We start from the raw sequence: 16,444 nt of genomic DNA, 5'->3' as shown, positions 1-16,444 counted from the left end.
TGAAAGTGGCTCAGTCACGTCCAACTCTGTGACCCCATGAACTATACAGTCCATGGAATTCTCCCGGCCGGAATACTGGAGTGGGTAACCACAAAATCTGACCTTAGAGAAGGAAAGGTTACAGAATTATAAGATTTTGCTCATTTGAATCAGTAGAAACCTGGGGAATGAACATGTGTGGACTGGATTCTAAAGGTATTAGACCAGGAAGAAACAAACATAATTTTGTTTTCCTTTGGTTGAGTTTATTAATATGGTCATTCTAGAGCTTCTGGAATCAGTATATTGGCATTAGCAGCTAAGAGTAGCTCTTAGCTGATTGGTTGGATGAAACCTGGACTTAAGAGGGGTCTACACTTGCTAAGAGCTGACTCATTTGAAAAGACCCTGATGCTGGGAAAGATTGAAGGCAGGAGGCGAAGGAGACAACAGAGGATGAGATGGTTGGATGGCATCACCGACTCAATGGACATGGGTTTGGGTAGACTCCGGGGGTTGGTGATAGACAGGGAGGCCTGGAGTGCTGTAGTTCATGGGGTCACAAAGAGTCGGACACGATTGAGTGAACTGAACTGAACACTTACTAAAAATTTCTTACTATAGCATTAGAAGATGAATGCAAAAACATAGAGACAGCAGAGTTGGTGTAGATTTATCATATGTGTACCTACTCATCTCCTAATTTTGCCTCCAGAATTGCTCAGAGGACATTTCTTTCACACACACACACAAAAGGAAAGTACATAGATAAGGGGACACCTCACCTTGAAAATGCTATAGTGTATATCCCCTATAGGCTGGGGATGAAGCTTAGACATGTTGCCTTTGAAATGGAATCCTTGATATCAGTAGAGATGACAGGATCCTAGAGCGGCAGGGGCCAAGAAGCAGTGCAAAGGCAACAGAGCAAGAGTGAGGAAATATAACCTACTAAGGTCCTACTTGGTTTGCTGAACACAAAGCAAAAGTCTGGTCACCAAAATGGAGGGTCACGGACACTCACTAAATTCTCAGACCAAAGCTCTGAGGGAAGCACCCAGCACTGTTACCGTAACTAAACTGTTAATCTGCTGCTGCTGCTGCTGCTAACTCACTTCAGTCGTGTCCGACCCTGTGTGACTCCGTAAATCACAGCCCCATCAGTCTTCCCTGTCCCTGGGATTCCCAGGCAAGAACACTGGAATGGGTTGCCATTTCCTCCTCCAAAGCATGAAAATAAAAAGGGAAAGTGAAGTCGCTCAGTCGTGTTCGACTCTTAGCAACCCTATGGACTGCAGCCTCCCAGGCTCCTCCGTCCATAGGATTTTCCAGGCAAGAGTACTGGAGTGGGGTGCCATTGCCATCTCTGTTAATCTAGTCTTCCCCAAAGGAATCTTAAGTCAATTAACTATGTCCTGTGCTTAGGGAAATGGAAATACCCAAGCCTTTAGGAAATACTTGGAAACTATAAACCCTAAACGAATACTAATCTCAAAGAAACTAAAAGGTCTTTGTGGACCACTAGTTTAAAATAGAGGCTTGGTCTTCCTGGTGTTCCAGTGGTTAAGACTCTGAGTTTCCACTGCAGGTGAAGTGAAAGTTGCTCAGTCATGTCCAACTCTGTGACCCCATAGACTGTATAGTCCATGGAATTCTTCAGACCAGAATACTGGAGTGGGTAGCCTTACCCTTCTCCAGGGGATCTTCTCAACCCAGGGATCAAACCCAGGTCTCCTGCATTGCAAGCGGATTCTTCACCAGCTAAGCCATAAGGGAAGCCCAAGAATACTGGAGTGGGTAGACTAGACTTTAGGAATCAAACGAACCAGGGTCTCCTGATTTGTAAGCGGATTCTTTACCAACTGAGCTATGAGGTAAGCCAACCGCAGGGGCACGGGTTTAATCCTTGGTCTGGGAACTAAGATCCCGCAAGTTGTATGGTGCAACCAAATATATATATATATATATATCTCCTTATGAGGTGTTATGGGTTGAAAATTCATATGTAGGAGTCCTAATCTCCAATACCTCAGAATGCTCAGTTCAGTTCAGTTGCTCAGTTGTGTCCGATTCTTTGTGACCCCATGAATCGCAGCACGCCAGGCCTCCCTGTCCATCACCATCTCCCGGAGTTCACTCAGACTCACGTCCACCAAGTCAGTGACGCCATCCAGCCATCTCATCCTCTGTCGTCCCCTTCTCCTCCTGCCCCCAATCCCTCCCAGCATCAGAGTCTTTTCCAATGAGTCAACTCTTCACATGAGGTGGCCAAAGTATTGGAGTTTCAGATTTAGCATCATTCCTTCCAAAGAAATCCCAGGGCTGATCTCCTTCAGAATGGACTGGTTGAATCTCCTTGCAGTCCAAGGGACTCTCAAGTCTTCTCCAACACCACAGTTCAAATGCATCAATTCTTCAGCGCTTAGCTTTCTTCACAGTCCAACTTTCACATCCATGCATGACCATTGGAAAAACCATAGCCTTGACTAGATGGACCTTTATTGGCAAAGTAATGTCTCTGCTTTTGAATATGCTATCTAGGTTGCTCATAACTTTTCTTCCAAGGAGTATAAGTGTCTTTTAATTTCATGGCTGCAGTCACCATCTGCAGTGATTCTGGAGCCCCCCAAAATAAAGTCTGACACTGTTTCCACTGTTTCCCCATCTATATCCCATGAAGTGAAGGGACCAGATGCCATGATCTTCGTTTTCTGAATGTTGAGCTTTAAGCCAACTTTTTCACTCTCCTCTTTCACTTTCATCAAGAGGCTTTTTAGTTCCTCTTCACTTCCTGCCATAAGGGTGGTGTCATCTGCATATCTGAGATTATTGATGTTTCTCCTGGCAATCTTGATTCCAGCTTGTGCTTCTTAGAGCCCAGCATTTCTCATGATGTACTCTGCATATAAGTTAAATAAGCAGGGTGACAATATACAGCCTTGAGGTACTCCTTTTCCTATTTGGAACCAGTCTGTTGTTCCATGTCCAGTTCTAACTGTTGCTTCCTGACCTGCATACGGGTTTCTCAAGAGGTAGGTCAGGTGGTCTGGTATTCCGTCTCTTTCAGAATTTTCCACAGTTTATTGTGATCCACACAGTCAAAGGCTTTGGCATAGTCAATAAAGCAGAAATAGATGTTTTTCTGGAACTCTCTTCCTTTTCAATGATCCAGTGGATGTTGGCAATTTGATCTCTGGTTCCTCTGCCTTTTCTAAAACCAGCTTGAACATCAGGGAGTTCACGGTTCACGTATTGCTGAAGCCTGGCTTGGAGAATTTTGAGCATTACTTTACTAGCGTGTGAGATGAGTGCAATTGTGCGGTAGTTTGAGCATCCTTTGGCATTGCCTTTCTTTGGAATTGCCTTTCTTTGGGATTGGAATGAAAACTGACCTTTTCCAGTCCTGTGGCCACTGCTGAGTTTTCCAAATTTGCTGGCATATTGACTGCAGCACTTTCACAGCATCATCTTTCAGGATTTGAAACAGCTCAACTGGAATTCCATCACCTACACTAGCTTTGTTCGTAGTGATGCTTTCTAAGGTCCACTTGACTTCACATTCCAGGATGTCTGGCTCTAGATGAGTGATTAGACCATTGTGATTATCTGGGTCTCGGAGATCTTTTTTGCACAGTTCTTCTGTGTATTCTTGCCACCTCTTCTTAATATCTTCTGTTTCTGTTAGGTCCATACCATTTCTGTCCTTCATCGAGCCCATCTTTGCATAAAATGTTCCCTTGGTATCTCTAATTTTCTTGAAGAGATCTCTAGTCCTTCCCATTCTGTTCTTTTCCTCTATTTCTTTGCATTGATTGCTGAGGAAGGCTTTCTTATCTCTCCTTGCTATTCTTTGGAACTCTGTATTCGGATGCTTATTTCTTTCCTTTTCTCCTTTGCTTTTCGCTTCTCTTCTTTTCACAGCTATTTGTAAGGCCTCCCTAGACAGACATTTTGCTTTTTTGCATTTCTTTTCCATGAGGATGGTCTTGATCCCTGTCTCCTGTACAATGTCATGAACCTCAGTCCATAGTTCATCAGGCACTCTATCTATCAGATCTAGTCCCTTAACTCTATTTCTCACTTCCACTGTATAATCATAAGGGATTTGATGTAGGTCATACCTGAATGGCCTTGTGGTTTTCCCTACTTTCTTCAATTTAAGTCTGAATTTGGCAATAAGGGGTTCATGATCTGAGCCACAGTCAGCTCCTGGTCTTGTTTTTGCTGACTGTATAGAGCTTCTCCATCTTCGGCTGCAAAGAATAGAATCAGTCTGATTTCGGTGTTGACCATCTGGTGATGTCCATGTGTAGAGTCTTCTCTTGTGTTGTTGGAAGAGGGTGTTTGCTATGACCAGTGCATTCTCTTGGCAAAACTCTATTAGCCTTTGCCCTGCTTCATTCCATATTCCAAAGGCAAATTTGCCTGTTACCCCAGGTGTTTCTTGACTTTCTACTTTTGCATTCCAGTCCAGTATAATGAAAAGGACATCTTTTTTGGGTGTTAGTTCTAAAAGGTCTTGTAGGTCTTCATAGAACCATTCAACTTCAGCTTCTTCACCGTTACTGGTTGGGGCATAGACTTGGATTACTGTGATATTGAATGGTTTACTTTGAAAACAAACAGATTATTCTGTCGTTTTTGAGATTGCATCCAAGTACTGCATTTCAGACTCTTTTTTTGACCATGATGGCTACTCCATTTCTTCTAAGGGATTCCAGTCCACAGTAGTAGATATAATGGTCATCTGAGTTAAATTCACCATTCCAGTCCATTTTTGTTAGCTGATTCCTAGAATGTCGACGTTCACTCTTGCCATCTCTTGTTTGACCACTTCCAATTTGCCTTGATTCATGGACCTGACATTCCAGGTTCCTATGCAATATTGCTCTTTACAGCATCGGACCTTGCTTCTATCACCAGTCACATCCACAGCTGGGTATTGTTTTTGCTTTGGCTCCATCCCTTCATTCTTTCTGGAGTTATTTCTCCACTGATCTCTAGTAGCATATTGGGCACCTACTGACCTGGGGAGTTCCTCTTTCAGTATCCTATCATTTTGCCTTTTCATACTGTTCTTGGGGTTCTCAAGACGAAAATACTGAAGTGGTTTGCCATTCCCTTCTCCAGTGGACCACCCAAGATGGGCCCCATGTCCAAGGTCAGAGGTGGCAGCCGGGAGGAGCTACCCCATGTCCTAGGTCAGGGTGGCAGCTGAAAGGAGCTACCCTGTGTCCGAGGTCAGGGATGGTGGCCAAGAGTGCCAGGCTGGGCCAACACAGGAGCAGCCAAGAGGAGCTACCCCATGTCCGAGGCCAGGGGCAGCTGCCGGGACACGCCGAAGGCCAGGGGCAGCAGCCGGGAGGAGCAACCCTATGTCTAAGGAGCGGTGTCTGTGTGGGTAGCAGGAAGGCTAGAGGAGCTATTCCACGTACAAGGCCATGAGGGGCCACGGCGAGGAGATACCCCTCATCCAAGCTAAGGAGCAGTGGCTGCGCTTTGCTGGAGCAGCTGTGAAGAGATACCCCATGTCCAAGGTAAGAGAAACGCAAGTAAGACGGTAGGTGTGGCAGGAGGGCATCAGAGGGCAGACACACTGAAACCATAATCACAGAAAACTAGTCAATCTAATCACACTAGGACCACAGCCTTGTCTAACCTCAGAATGTTACCCTATCTGAAAATTGGATTGTTGTAGATATAATTAAGATGAGATTATACTGGAGTAGAGTGGGCCCCTAATCCAATATGATTGGGCCAAAGGGGAACTTTGGACAAAGAGTCACTCACACCAGGGGAATGCCATGTGAAGATGAAGGCAGTGATAGGGATGATATGGTGGAACCAGCCAGCGAATGCCAAAGATTGCCTGCAAACCACCAGAAGCTGGGGGAGAGGCATGGAACAGATTCCTCCTAACAGCCCTCGGCAGGAACCAACCCTGTCGACAGCTTGATCTTGGACTTCTAGTCTCCAGATCTCTGAGACAATAAATTCCTCTTGCTTAAGTCAGTCAATCTGTAGTCCTTTGTTGCATACCTAGCAAAGTAATAGGGCTTCCCTGGTGGCTCAGGGGTTAAAGCGTCTGCCTGGAATGCGGGAGACCCGGGTTTGATCCCTGGGTCAGGAAGATCCCCTGGAGAAGGGAATGGCAACCCACTCCAGTACTCTTGCCTGGAGAATCCCATAGAGGGAGGAGCCTGGTAAGCTACAGTCCATGGGGTCTCGAAGAGTCGGACACAACTGAGCGACTTCACTTTAGCAAAGTAATACACAGGGATCGTGTAATTTATAAGGAATCTCAGCCTGGATCTATCTCACATATCTACCCCGGTTATTTCCCAGTTCCTATAAGCACAGTTGTAATGGGTGTATTTGGCACCAGGCAGAATCTTCACATTGACCTATAGAATGCAAGTTATTGTGGGAAGAAAAGCAAAGGAAAGCCCCTGAAACTCTCCTCCACCAGAACCATAATTCAAAAGCAATAGTGTATCCCTGAGGGCATGATAAATACTACCACCACTATCAAAGACTTGAGAAATTCCAAAAGTGATCCCTATCTTATCTACATTTAAATTGTTTGCAAGACTTGACTTGTAGCTGTTATTTCAGATATAATCACTTTGAAGCAAATCAACACCTGCCCCATCACCTGAAGCCATACAGCTATTGACCTGGAATATGTTTTTCTCTCACTCAAAGAATAGAAATCCTGAAAAGCAGTTTACTTTTACCTGTCAAAGTCAACAGTACTGCTTACTGCCATACCTCTGGGTAGTAGCACCTCTCCAGTTCAGTTCAGTCAGTCACTCAGTTGTGTCCGACTCTTTGCAACCCCATGGACTGCAGCACGCCAGGCTTCCCTGTCCGTCACCAATTCCTAGAGCTTACTCAAACTCATGTCCACTGAGTCAGTGATGCCATCCAACCATCTCATCCTCTGTTGTCCCCTTCGCCTCCTACCTTCAATCTTTCCCAGGATCAGGGTCTTTTCAAACGAGTCAGCTGTTTGCATCAGGGGGCCAAAGTATTGGAGTTTCAGCTTTGACGTCAGTCCTTCCAATGAATATTCAAGAGATTTCCTTTAGGATGGACTGGGTGGATCTCCTTGCAGTCCAAGGGACTCTTGAGTCTTCTCCAACACCACAGTTCAAAAGCATCAATTTTTGGCGCTCAGCTTTCTTTATCGTCCAACTCTCAGATCCATACATGACCACTGGAAAAACCATAGCCTTGACTAGATGGACCTTTATTGGCAAAGTATAGATGGTGGCTGCAGCCATGAAATTAAAAGATGCTTACTCCTTGGAAGAAAAGTTATGACCAACCTAGATAGTATATTCAAAAGCAGAGACATTACTTTGCCGACTAAGGTCCGCCTAGTCAAGGCTATGGTTTTTCCTGTGGTTATGTATGGATGTGAGAGTTGGACTGTGAAGAAGGCTGAGTGCCGAAGAATTGATGCGTTTGAACCGTGGTGTTGGAGAAGACTCTTGAGGGTCCCTTAGACTGCAAGGAGATCCAACCAGTCCATTCTGAAGGCGATCAACCCTGGGATTTCTTTGGAAGAAATGATGCTAAAGCTGAAGCTCCAGTACTTTGGCCACCTCATGCGAAGAGTTGACTCACTGGAAAAGACTCTGATTTTGGGAGAGATTGGGGGCAGGAGGAGAAGGGGACAACAGAGGATGAGATGGCTGGATGGCATCATGGACTCGATGGACATGAGTCTGAGTGAACTCCGGGAGTTGGTGATGGACAGGGAGGCCTGGCGTGCTGCGATTCATGGGGTCGCAAAGAGTTGGACATGACTGAGCGACTGAACTGAACTGAACTGAATGTCTCTGCTTTTTAATATGCTCTCTAGGCTGGTCATAACTTTCCTTCCAGCTCTGTAGAAATCTAATGTGCAGGCATTTTAATCATTTCACATTTCCCAGCACATCACTCTGTTATGTGATGATGTGTTTTTGGACCTAATAAGCAAGAAGTAGCAGATATCTAAATGCCATGGGAAAACATATGTGTTCTGGAGGATAAGAGACATTTCAGGGCACCTCTACCTCTATGACATCTTTAGGGATCCAGGACAGGAATCTGGAGGAGGGCAGTTTTTATTTGTTGGTTTTTAGGTTTGTTGTTGTTTTTTATTTTCGCTGCGCTGGGTCTTCCTTGCCATCTCTAGTTGCAGCGAATGGGCTTAGTTGCCCCACAGCATGCTGGATCTTCGTTCCCCCCAGACCAGGGATCGGATCAAACCCACATCCCCCACACTAGAAGGCAGATTCTTAGCCACTGGACCACCAGGGAAATCCTAGTTCATCATAATTTATCTAAAGTGAAAGATAAACTGTTGCATTGTACATCACCTCCCACTAAGAAAAATCCCAAGCATTTGGTGGATTTTTGGATTTTGAAGTAGTATACCATGTTTGGTTATGCTGCACTGACCCAATTTCCAAGTAACACATGAGGGGTACTAACTTCAATGGGCCCAGAAAAAGAGAATGGTCGCCAGTTGGTATAGGGTGCTGTGTAAGCAGTTTAATTTTTAGGATCTAGCAGACCCAGTAGTGTGCACATCCCTTGGCAAATGAGGCTACTTTATACACACCGTGGCAAACGTTCATAAGAGAAAAACAGCACAGGGCTTTCAGATTCTGGAGTCAAGCCAGGCTATTTTTGGCAAGTCTCCTTTTGAGAAGCTGATGTTGGCTCACAACTGAGCCCTGCTCCAAGCTCTGGAGGGACCAGCTGGGCACTTAATATCAGATCAGCTCCCTTCCATCACAGAGTAGTCAGGGATTTGTCCTCACTGGAAAAGACACTCAAGATATGAATTGTTTCCATGTATGCCAAGCTTCAAATATAAAGAAAAAATCCTAAATGAGAAAAATACCAATTATTATCAAACCAAAGCCCTCCCACCCCAATTATTCTAAATTTGATTATTTGTTAACTTTGACAAGCATAGTGGTTAAGAGGATAGAGCCAGGGTCGGAATTCTAACTCCACCGTTTACTTAAATAGCTTATGCTCATGCATGTTCAGTCACTCAGTTGTATCCAACTCTCTGTAGCCCCGTGGACTATAGCCCATCAGGCTCCTCTGCCCATAGGATTTTCCAGGTAAGAATATCAGAGCAGGTTACCATTTCCTTCTCCAGGGTAGTAGCTTCTGACCTTGGGCATGTCGTTAACTCTTTCTATCTCCATTTCTTCATTTGAGACTATGAGGATTAATGAAGGCAAATAGCAATGCCTTGCTTGTAGGCTTCCCAGACGGCGCTAATGGTCAAGAACCCACCTGCCAATGCAGAAGATAATGGATTCAGTCCCGGGTTGGGAAGATCTTCCGGAGGAGGGCATGGCAGCCCACTCCAGTATTCTTGCCTGGAGAATCCCCATGGACAGAGGAGCCAACTACTGGGCTATGGTCCACAGGGTCGCAAAGAGTCGGACTCGACTGAAGCGACTTAGCACGCAGCATGCACAGCCTGTAGTAAGAGCTGTATACATTAGCTAGTGTCATTCTTTTCACTTATTATTACCATGCTTTTCATCATCATCATCCTTACTATGCATGAACTTACTGATTATCTATTCATCATGTATTCCTCATAACACCACCTCTCATCAAGTGAGGCAATGGGCTAAGACCCATGGGATCATCCCAAAGCAGCTGGCCTCACACAACAGTTAAATGGTTTACTAAAGACTCATTTATGGCACTATTAAAGAGAAGACCTTGTGAAGGAAGTTCTGTCCTATAGAATGAGGTATGTGTTCTGAAACAGTGATCTACATATAACCCCTACGCGAAAGTTGCTTCTTGCCCCTGTGACTTTGGTCTTTGTTAGTTTAGATGCCTTAATACCCAGAGGAGAAATACTTCCACCAGGGCTAATAATAATGAGTCCACTGAACTGTAAGTTTTTTGGCAAATCTGGGCTCCTCATCCACTGAACTAATAGCCTAAAAAAGGACAGTTGTGTTAGATGGAGTCATTGATCCTGATTATCAAGAGAGATAGGTTTGTTGTTGCTCAGTGAGGGCAGGAAGGATTATGTCTAGAATTTAAAGGGCCCTCTGGGCTACTTCTGATGGTTTAGTTGCTAAGTCATGTCCAACTCTTGTTACCCCATGGACTGGGGCCTGCCAGGCTCCTCTGTCCATGGGATTTCCTAGGCAAGAATAGTAGAGTGGGTTGTCATTTCCTTCTCCAGGGGATATTCCTGACCTAGAGATCGAACCCTGATCTCCTGCATTGCAAGCAGTCTCCTTCATTGCAGGCAGATTTTTTTATCAACTGAGCCACCAGGGCTACTTCTAGTACTGCTGTATTTAGGAGTCAAGGTTAAAAGGCTATTCCAGTGAGGGCTTAAGACCCTTAGAAATGTAGACTTGGGTCACCACACCAGATAAAGAGCCTCATCCAGCTGAGGTACTGACTGTGGGAAAAGGAACTTCATAAGTAGTAGAGAAAGATATTTATGAATGTAAAGAATTCATGAAAGGAAGAGAAATGAGGACTATATTAGCATTTCACATTTTTACCTTTCTCTGGCATATAGATATAGATATAGATATATAGATATGTAGATATCCACCCATTTCTCTCCCCCCAACTCGCACCACGCCTAGTATCATTAAGTGTGTTGGTAACTTGATTAGTTAGTCTTTAGGTTACAGCTTTTTTAAGTCAATTTCTGGCTGTGCTGGCTCTTTGTTGTTACACACAGGCTTTCTCTAGTTGCAGTGAGCAGGGGTTACACTTCACTGTGGTGCAGGGTCTTCTCACTGCAGAGGCTTCTCTTGTTGCGAAGCATGGGCTCTAGAGCACGGGGTCAGTAGTTGTGGCACATGGGCTTCATTGCCCTGCAGCTTGTGGGATCTTCCCAGACCAGGGATTGAACCTCTTTCCCCTGCTTTACAAGGCAAACTGTTAACCACTGGACCACCAGGGAAGCCCTAGATTACAGATTGACGAGGCAGGATTGTAACTGAGCTAGAATGTCTATCACCCAGAGCTGGATACAGGACTAATGGAATTTTGGATCTCTCCTTCTAGGAAGGGTGTTTAGACTCCTAAATGGTCAAAGGGTGAATTTGTGTAGATGTGGTGAGTTGGTTGTCAGCATGCATTCCAATCTTTTTCTCCTACTGCCAGAGCCACAGAGTTAAATGCTGCACTTCCCAGAATCCCTTGCAGTTAACATTTTACATGCAAATTAGGGTCTATAAATTGCATCCACTTATATAAGAGCTGGGAGGAGAAAGTAAGGCGAAGGCCATCTCCCAGCTGTGTGGTTGCTGCTTCGTGTTTGTGGCAACCTTCAGTAACTACAGAGCATCCTACTGTCCCAGCACTAGCCTCAGGAGGATGGGGGGCAGCGGTGGCAGCAGCAGAGGTAGCTTTCTGGCCCCTGATCCTCAGGTTGCAGCCACAGTGCCATGTCTGTTTGTTAACCATCCTATTTCTTGATGGAGATATTACTCACCCAACATGAAATTCACCACTTTACTTTTTTTTTGCATAGCATGCGGGATCTTAATTCCCTGACCAGGGATGGGCCCCAAGGCCCCTGCAGTATAATAAGCACAGAGGCTTAACTGGACTGCCAAGGAAGGTCTGAAATTCACCACTTTAAAGTGTGCAACTCAGATTTTAAATGTATTCAGAAAGTTGTACAACTGTCATTACTAATTCCCGATCATTGCCATCACCCCCCAAAGAAGCTTGCTGTTAGTCAGTCCCATTTTCCCCCTCTTTCCAGGCCTGGCAACAGCTAGTCTGCTCTCTCGATGAATTTGCCTATTCTGGACATTTCATATAATTACATTAGGCGGCTTTTTGTGTATGACTTCCTTCAGTTGGCATAGGTTTTCAAGGTTCATCCACTCTGTAGCACCTATCAGTACTTCATTTCTTTTTTGGCTGAGTGATACTCCATTGGATATCATAAAGGTATTGTATGGATACACCGCATTTTGTTTATCCTTTCACCAGTTGATGGACATTTAGTTTGTTTCCACTTTTTGGCTATTGTGTATAATGCTGCTTTGAATATGGGTACACAGACATCTGTTCAACCCTGCTCTCGGTTCTTTTAGGTATGTACCCCAGAAGTGGAGTTGCTGGATCAGATGGAAATCTATGTTTATTTTTTGAGGAACCACCATCCTGTTTCCACAGAGGCTATACCATTTTACCCACCAGCAATACAGCAATTTCTCCACATCCTTGTCAATACTTGTTGTTGTCTTTTTCATCATAACCATCCTACTGGGTATGAAGTGGTACCTCACTGTGATTTTTATTTACATTTCCCTAATGACTAATAATGTTGACATCTTTTCATGTACTCCTTGGCTATTTGTATATCTTTTTTTGAAGAAATATCTATTCAGGACTTCCCTGGTGGTGCAGTGGATAAGATTCTGCCTGCCAATGCAGTGGACACCGTTTGACCCCTGATCCAGAAAGATTCCACATGCCTCAGGGCGATTAAGCCTGCTTGCTACAACTACTGAGCCTGTGTGCTGCAGCTACCAAAGCCCAAAGCCTATGCTCTGCAACAAGAGAAGCCCCCGAAATGAGAAGCCTGCACATCGCAACTAGAGAAAGCCTGCACAAAGCAGTGAAGACCCAGCACAGCCAAACATAAGCATAAATAAATAAATAAAAAGTTTTTTTAAAGAAATATCTATTCAAATCCTTTGCTCATTTTTAATTTGGATTTTTTTATTGTTGATTTATAAGGACTTCTTTATATATTCTGGTTATGAGTCCCTTGATAGATATATGATTTGCAAATACTTTCCTTCTGTGGGTTGTCTTTTTACTTGGTGTGTTCTTTAACGCAAGAGTTCTAGAAGTGGCCTCCTGTCCCACCAACTTCATGATTGCACAGATCGGCAGCTCTTCTGGGGTCTCTTTCTGGAACTCATTCCTGGAGCCCACTCCTCCAGCCCTCCCAACTATTTTTTTTAAACATCTGATTCCCTGTATCAAAGCCTTTTCTGCTTAAAATAGGTTTCTGTTTCCTGCAGCTGCTCTCTGGTTAATAAACCATACAACTTGAAACCTTCGAGCAGAGATGTGACACGTCATTTTGTAAGAGCTGATGTGCAGCCAAACGGTAATAATAATACATTCCTGGAAAGTCAAAGTTGGAAACACCTTTGAAGATCGACTGGTCCAAACCCTTCGTTTGTCAAACACTGGAAGGAAATGGAGACACAATGAGGAAGACACAAGAACCTTGACGCTGAGGGCCTGCACCTCTGTCTGCCATTTCCCCGGGCTGGCAGACCTCAGCTGATCTTGCTTCATGAAATCAGTGGGATGTGGGTCACGTAAATCCAGTGAAGCTAGGCCTGCCAACCTTACTGCAGCTGATTGGACACGGGATCTGGGCCCGAGCCAGATGCCGCTGTGAACCGCTTGGATGTGATGGTGGCCACACACCCGTGAAAGACCATCTGGTGTAAGAGGCTTCAGTGCTAGGAGCATGCCCAGTGTCATTATTCCTGTTCTCCAGGGACCTGCTTTGGGGCCCCCTAAGATGACTTCTCCTGACACCCCACTTGCTCTGAATCTGCTCCATAGCTCCCATTCCTGAAAGTCACCTGAGCACCTGAAGAAGCTCAGGAATGTACCCAACCACAGCCGATGATTTTCTGGAGACTGAAGCCTGATCAAAAAAGAGAAAAAGAAGCAAGCCACAAACACGAATCTGGAATTTCAAATAGCATGCTCTTCCCACTCCAACGTGGCTGTCCCACATGCAGACATGAGGAACAGGGCTTCATGAGTGGAGTGTGACAAGGAGAGAAGATGGGTGCTATGTGGCTGAACTGTCATCAGGATACAGCAAGGGTGGGATAACCACCCCTCCTGTTACTTTTTTTGGGAGGCCATGTCACACATTTTGTGGGATCTTAGTTCCCTGACCAGAGAATGAACCTGGGCACCCAGGACTAGAAATTCAGAGTCCTAACCACTGGACCACTAGGAAATTTCTCCTCCTCTTACTTTTGAGCATTTGCCTTTGTGAGTGGCTTGGGACAGAGTTCCAGCTCTGGGTACTGCCTTGTCATTCCTCAGGCACCGGCCTTTGAGGAAACCCACTCTATGTGGATGGCTGCTCTGTTCAGGCTCTGTGTCAAGGCACAGAAATTGACATCTGGAGACACCTAGGCCCTGGAGATGGGAAATCACTGATGAAAAAAATGGCCCTTGAAACTATAGCTGGGAATGAAAGGGCGATTGGCCTCCTCTTTTCATAAAACCTAACCAGTGAGTGCAGGAAAGGAGCAACCAGGAAAGGGAGGAGGAGAACAGGGAATGAAGAAAATGATGAAAACCAAGGGGGTGAGGATTTCAGGAAGGAGAGCAGGGCTGATGAGGAGACAGGTCAGGCTGGCTGAGGACCGGATTTGTCTTGGGGGAAGTAATTGGTAACTTTAGAAAGAGCAACTTCAGAAGATGGCAGCAGGAGAAAACTGATTGCATTTAGTTGAGGTGTGAGTGAAAAGGGAGGAGGTGGAGATGGTAAACAACGATTTCCTAAGAAGAGGAGAATTTTTTTTTTTTTTTAAGTAAGAGAGACTCAAGCATGTTTGGAGGCTTAGGAGAAAATAGGGGAGAAACGGAGAGAGTGACAATATCAGAGAGAAGACGACTTCCCTGGTGGTCCAGTGGTTAGGAATCCACCTGCCAGTGCAGGGGATATGGGTTTGACCCCTGATCCAGGAAGATTCCACATGCTGCAGGGCGACCAAGTCCATATGCCACAACTACTGAGCCCACGTGCTCTGGAGCCTGGGAGCCCCAGCGAGTGGGTCCACACACCACGGCTACTGAAGCCCAGATGCATAGAGTCTGTTCTCTGCAACAAGAGAAGCTGCCACACTGAGAAGCCTGAGTACTGCAGTGAAGAGTAGCCCCCACTCACCACAACTAGAGAAAGCCCGAGCAGCAACGAAGACCCAGCGCAGCCATAAAATAAACAAATAAAAACAGAGAGGAAGCTATTTGTTGATGCTCTGTCTTCAGGAAGATAGAAGAATGGGACCAGGGGCACAGGCAGAGGGGCTGGCCATGGACAAGAGAAGGAGCCCCTCTGCTCTCAGCTTGGAGGAAGCTGGAGACCACCATGGGATTTAGTTTCCTTCCCCCAAAGGGATCATCTTCACCATGAGAAGATATGAGATACCCACCACTGAATAAATGGCTGATAAATATCAAGCTTTTCCTCCCTTCCCTGGTTGTGCAGGTTCAGTCCTCTAAGGCCACATATGATGTCATTCTGGGACGCTACTAAGGCTAAGGAACACACCTCTAGCTGGAGAAGTTAAAGGCAGTCAATCCCTATGAATAAAATGTTGCTGCTTTTCAAAAAAAAAAAAAAAGGCAGTCAATCCCAAGCTTTTCTGGAATTCCTGGGGAATAGAGGATGCTTGCTGCTAAGGTTCCAAATCTGGGAAATTGTAAGCATAGATCTTCCGCTTCATGGACAGGGACAGCCTGATCTTGCCACCAGCACAGAAGAAGGCAGAGCTGAAAAATGGAGTGAGGACAAGAGACAGAGGCACCAGAAGACACTGGGATTTTTTTGGTTATTGTTGTTGTTTGACTGTGCTGTGCAGCTTGCAGGATTTCAGTTCCCCAGCCAGGGATTGAACCTGGGCTATAGTTGTGAAAACTAAATCCTAACCACTAGACCAGCAGAGAACTCCCTAGATGACATTGTTTTAATGCCAGGATCTAACCATGCTTAAGGCCTCCTGTAATCCAACAAATTCCTTCCTCCTACCCAAAGCCTGTTTCTGTCAAGATTCTGTCACTTGCAAGTGAAGTTCTGACTGTTATAAGAAGTGGAGTGTTGCTAGTGATGTCCCTGACACGCAGAATTGACCGAGCTGAGGTGAGGTACAGATCAGATTTTCCAACTGTTGGGAATAACCTGGGATTTTCCATTCCCAGGAGGCTAAGAGGTAAGCATTCCTTGTAATGTAGCTGCAAGGCCAAGGGCTCCTGAATCTCAGACCATGTGTTTAACATAGGCAGGAGTTCAGGGGACTTGGTAAAGAGATGTCAGGAGGTTGTGTGTGTTGGCTATTTTCCCAAGCCTTGAGCCAAAGAGATAAAGTCTGCAGAAAGAATAATCAAGAATAAAAGCTAACATTCCTGAAGGATTCATCATGTGCCAGGCTCTAAGTGCTTCACACACATTAACTCATTTAATCTTCATAAGAACACAAAGAAATGGGTACCATTGTTAGTTCCCATTTTACATTTGAGGAACTGAGGTGCAAAAGAATTTGCCCAAGATCATAAAGCTGGACAGGGCTAGAGCTCTGCCTTGAATCCAGGCAGCCTGACCTCTGAACTTAAGTGCCTACAGCTTTGCTGAGAAAGACAGCCTGTAGCCAGCAATCCAAGCTGATGCAGAGTC

This window comes from Oryx dammah, unplaced genomic scaffold, assembly GCF_014754425.2.
Source record: "Oryx dammah isolate SB20612 unplaced genomic scaffold, SCBI_Odam_1.1 HiC_scaffold_27, whole genome shotgun sequence".
NCBI classification, from domain to species: Eukaryota; Metazoa; Chordata; class Mammalia; order Artiodactyla; family Bovidae; genus Oryx; species Oryx dammah.
This window is presented reverse-complemented; position numbering follows the sequence as displayed.